At 41.8% G+C, this 5,506-nt stretch overlaps 1 long non-coding RNA gene across 1 annotated transcript in view; it reads left to right on the plus strand.

Annotated features, from left to right (window-relative positions):
- Positions 1-3,372, plus strand: part of LOC116706669 (uncharacterized) — an 18,323-nt gene extending 14,951 nt beyond the window's left edge. Inside the window, exon 3 of the long non-coding RNA XR_004336295.1 lies at positions 3,258-3,372. This is a non-coding gene — a long non-coding RNA (uncharacterized LOC116706669). The remainder of the gene's footprint in view (positions 1-3,257) is intronic.
- Positions 3,373-5,506: the final 2,134 nt, after the last annotated feature.

Here is a 5,506-nt window from a genome sequence, read left to right on the forward strand (position 1 = left end):
ATAGACCTTAGTGGTCCCCTAATACTATATCTGAAGACTCTTTTATATAGACCTTAGTGGTCCCCTAATACTGTCTCTGAATCTCTTTTATACAGACCTCAGGTGTCCCATAATACTGTATCTGAAGTCTCTTTTATATAGACCTAGTGGTCCCCTAATACTGTCTCTGAATTCTCTTTTATATAGGCCTTGTGGTCCCCTAATACTGTCCTGAAGTCTCTTTATATAGACCTTAGTGGTCCCCTAATACTGATCTGAAGTCTCTTTATATAGGCCTTAGTGGTCCCCTAATACTGTCTCTGAAGTCTCTTTATATAGGCTTATGTCCCCTAATACTATATCTGAAGTCTCTTTTATATAGACCTCAGTGGTCCCCTATACTGGATCTGAAGTCTCTTTTCCCAAATTCAGCCTTGGTGGAGAAGTTTTTACAGCCACTAGAGCCAGTCCCACAATGAACTTTCCTCAGTATGTGCCATCTTTGAGGAGAGGGGGGGGCAAGGTGGCGGCTGGGGGTGTGGCCTTGACAAACTGCCACTTTGCTCTTTGAAAGCCATAATATCTCTCTCTAATGGGTAGGTCAAATTCTCGGGCAAAGCAGAGAAAGGGGAGGTAAAATTAAAGCTCAGCCACTCATAGATGAGGTCATAAGGGGCAAGATTACCAATCGGCCCATCTGAGCTTTCATTTTCTCAAAGGCAGAGCAGGATACCCAGGGTTTGGTTTACACCTATCACCATTTCTAGCTACTGGGGGACCAGTAGCAGGCTGGAGGAACGCATAATAATATTAAAAATCCTCATGAAGTGAAATGTTCATGCCATGGGAACTTTAAGGTCCCTATCACGCACCCAGCACAGCACAAAGCCCGTCGCTATTGTCTTTGCTAGTTTAAGGCCAACGCACTTGTTAATTTCCCGCCAAGGGCCCAAGTCATTTAAATAGCAAATGCACCTGCGCCCATCTGTGCACCCATGGGCGTGCTGGTCTTACAGGGAGGTGTGTTCAGGTGCAGTCTGGCCATATTGCTATCTTGAGGCCTCAGAAAGTGATCCCGCCATTGACAAACAAAAACCTGGTCTGAAGTCAGTAACGCAGCATTTCATTGTTATTTTAACACCTGCGTTACCTCTTGCAGTTTTTGTGGCATAGTGCTCTTGCATATATGATCTTCTGCTCTCCTTCCTGTCCAGCAAATCTGCCTTCATAATAGCAATGCGCCAAGGAACAAACGCTCCTGGCTTTTAAATGGAAGGGGAGATGACACTCTGATTGGTCGATTGCATGTTATGCAATCAAACACCTTTAAACTAGCAAAAGTGGATTTGTACATGCCTAAACGCACCTGCACCAGGCGCTTTACGCCGTGTGCTTAGATCGTTGAAATAGAAACAAGAATTATCTCAAGATTCTTTACAGATAGAGTAGGTCTAGACCACACTCTACAATTTACAACAATTTCAACAATTCCCCCAAGAGCAAGCATTTAGTGCAACAGTAATGAGGAAAAACTTCCTTTTAGGCAGAGACCTTGAGTGGTGGTCGCATCATAATGAGCACTACTGGATAACGAGTCTGTGAAAACAGCAGTATAATGTGTTCTGTGGCTCTAGAAGAGCTTCATCACTTCTGAAGAAATAACTCAAGGTACATCACCCTGGTATCTAAGCTTAAGCTTGGAGTATTCATCCCCCCATTCTCTGCAACTTACTCATGTCCTGGTCAGAGTATCATAGCTATATAATCTGTACAATATCATCTGAGTCTATTGTGGGGACGTCTCCAAGAGGCATCCTGATCAGATGCCTAAACACACACTCTACGTGCCTTGAGCCCTGGTTTTCCATTTGCTCCTTGACAAAAGCCCCAGATCAGAGGCAGATTAGTATTGCCTCGGCACTCACACATCGGTGTTTTGAGCGTACTGTATTAGCTTATTAGACTTATTAGACCCTAATTGCTGATCTGATTCATGTTTCTGCGTTAAATCGACGTCATAGCCTGACGTGCACCACGCACGTCACTCGGCCATGGCTTTGTAGGTTTGCATTTCCTCCAACTCATTTCCCAGTTCTCCTTCTCCATAAACAACATTAAATCAAGGAGAGGGTTAACTTGTCCAGCCACAAATTTCCAACCATGGTCAGAAAGAATAAGGGAGACACTTTGTTTCTCCCACTATTCCTCTAGAGTCACTACTCTAGGGGTGGCTGTGGCTCAGTGGCTCAGTGGTAAAGCGGTTGCCTGCCAATTGTAAGGTTGGTGGTTCGATCCCTTGCCCTGCAGTTCCATGTTGAACTGGCAAGACACTGAACCCCGAGTTGCCCCCGGTGCTGCACATCGGAGTGTGAATGTGTGTGAAGATATTGGATGCATGCACCAGTAGAAACTTCAGGCCACTTACGTAGGATATGGAAAAGGCTCTTCATGGAGCCACCACAGAAGCATAAATCAGCCTTAAAAGGTAAAAATCAAATGTCTAAGATACGTGTATAGATGAGGACAGGAGGGTATGGAACTGAGGGGTGTCATACCTCACACAATAGTGTACATCGAACAGATGTAGGTTCTACAGATGTAGGAGGCAGGCCAAACCATGACCAATGAAAAATGACCTCTCTGCTCAGTTCAATGATGTGTCACACCAGACTGTACCTTAAATGGGTCACCAGTTATGAAAGGGCCGTGGTTTAAGCATAGGGGACAGGCCAAACCATGACCAATGGCAAAGGAACTCTCTGTTGAGTTCAAAGCGTCTACCTTAAATGCTTAAAAAATGTAAGTAAGGGGGCGTGGCCTGAGAATATGGGCATGATTAAAGTATAGGGGGCGGTTCACTATCATACTATCCACATGGACTACACGTTATAAATTGTAATCCGATGATGTTTGTTATATAAGGCTAATTTCATGTTGCCAGCAGGGGGTGCTAAATACCAAAAGTCAATTTTGGCCTGTTAGTGTTCTCAGGACAGGACTCTTGTTGATTGTGGGAAATTCCAAGGAGAATGGACAATGTTCACATTAGTTACAGCCACTTTCTGGCATCTATAAATGCTCAAAATGGCCACCAATGGCTTTTTATAACTTTTCATCTTTAAGGTGTTAGAATGGTTCACACACCAAATATCAAGTCCATTGGATGAAATCTTGAGAGGTGTTTGTTAAATTATAGCATCTTGACTTTTAGGCCTACTTACTGTTGCCACTAGGGGTCTCTATAACTGTGAGCCAATAGTGGGGTACATATTGTTCAGGGTTGGACTCTTATGAATCCTGACAAGTTTCGAGCCAATCTGACAATGTACAATCAAGTTACACCAACTTCCTGTTTCGATGTCAAAACGCACAAAATAACTGCCCCGCCATGGCCAGGCCTAAATGACGAAAAGTCTTAAGTCTTAAGATGGCATGGACCAAATCTGAAGTTGATTGGATGAAATCTCTGGGAGGAGTTCGTTAAGGAACGAAATGTGGAAACGGCAAAAATCACACTAATTTTGAACTTTTAAGTCAAAATGGCGGACTTCCTGCTGCGTTAACAATAAGGCTCCAATGAGCTTTTTTTTAAAGTCTTGACATGCTACATATGTGTACCAAGTTTCTTCAGTCAACATTAAATGCGCTCAATTTTTAAAGTTTTGTAGGGGGCGCCAGTGAGGTATTTTTTTCACGTCTATCTGCGAAACACATATCAAGTTCTTCACCAGGCCTGATGCGTATGCAAAGTTTGGTAAGTTTTTGAGTATGATAAGGTCCCCAAAAAGGCAATTCATTTCACAGGAAAAGAAAGAAGAAGAATTCCTTCAGTTTCAATAGGGCCTTCTCTGCTGTCGGCGCTCAGGCCCTAATTAGCTCTACTGTAAAGGTAGGAAAGTCATGAATTTGTAGCTTAATAGTAATTTATCAAGTGTGTTATCTTAACCTTTAGAAATGTGATCAACTGCCTACCTTTATAGACCTTTTCACCACAGATGTTTTGGAAAAGCACAGACAAGGCATAACAGCTTCTGTGAAAAAAAAGGTCTATTTCCTGGTTTTAGACCCACATAAAGGACCAGTCTCTCACCAGGCTGAACTAAAACCTTCTGAAAAGAGAGAGGCCTGTGCAGACACAGGTTGTAAACAGAGGGAAGCATGAGACCACAATTGCATCATCCTTTTTGAAGACTGAATATATCATTACCGTCGATTGGCAGATTGTTTGTTAATTCCACCCAAAAACACATAGTGGCTGTGCACAGAGATATGATTTTTTTTTTGTCCATTACAGTGTCCCCTATCATTGCATTTACACCAAATGAGCTCAGTTTATCTGCAGTTCATGCTGAATTTGCCTACAAAATGTTGTGGAATTTTAAGACTTTTTCTGAGATGTGGCGTTTTTGTGAAAAAAGACAAAAAAAAGTAATGTGTCAGAATGTCAAAAATATTGACAATGAGGTTCAAGAGAATGTTTTGACATCAACCTTGTCCGTCTGAGTCTAAAAACCACAGATTGGTATGAAAAGGTGGATATTGCATATTTTGGGAGTTTGCAAAAAACAAGTTCTAGGTCGGAAATGGGCGCGGTTTGTTATGTATATGCATTTGTTATGTACCAAGAACATCGGGACGGGGCTGTATGTCTACGATTGTGTTATCGTGCATATGTATCGTGCTGTGTGCACAGCGTGTGTGTCTATGTGTTCACCCCAATCTGTTTCTTTCATCCTTCCTTCCTTGCGACCTTGTTGTTTTTGAGAAACTCTTTACAGTTCCCTGCTGTACAGAAACGTAAAAGCCAACATTCATATACTGCTGATCTGTGACTTTGTGAACAAACAGATAAAGTCAATAAATAGTTTTCTATGTCAGCTTTAACTTAACGTTATCTCATTTCTGATTTATACATCCATGTCTTATTGTTTTGCAAGCATTGTATTTTCTGAGAGTTCCATTGTTGGGGTGTGTGTGTGTGTGTGTGTGTGTGTGTGTGTGTGTGTGTGTGTGTGTGTGTGTGTGTGTGTGTGTGTGTGTGTGTTTGTGTGTGTGAGTGTTTCTTTCTTCTCAGGGGGTAAAATGTACATATAGGGGATTTGTTGGTTTTTATTGAAGTTGTCTGGTAACTGCTGCAGTAAGACCTCAGGAAATGAAAGCTCTGTTATAAAGGTAGTATTTCTGAAATGAACCGTGTAGAATTCAAAGACTTTGTCTGGAATCTGGAGTCCGAGGGTTAATTTGCTACCAGCGCAGACATATTTTGATTCACATGAAATCATTCGATTTTAAATAAAAGGTTTGCAAAAATGCTAGCAAATGTAATTCCTGAATGATTGTAATTCCTGATGATTTTATTACTTTTTAGACTTGGACAGCCCCGAATACTGAATGCAACAATGAAAAGACGCAAGTAGATGTGAACAGGTGCATATTTATTCCCGGCACTGTGAAGGTGAGTTGTAGATGCGTTTGCATGAGTTGTAACAATTCAAATGTGTGCCAAGGTTCTGTTTGTTTCATTCAT

The sequence above is a fragment of the Etheostoma spectabile genome, chromosome 18 (assembly GCF_008692095.1).
Source record: "Etheostoma spectabile isolate EspeVRDwgs_2016 chromosome 18, UIUC_Espe_1.0, whole genome shotgun sequence".
In the NCBI taxonomy this organism is placed as follows: Eukaryota; Metazoa; Chordata; class Actinopteri; order Perciformes; family Percidae; genus Etheostoma; species Etheostoma spectabile.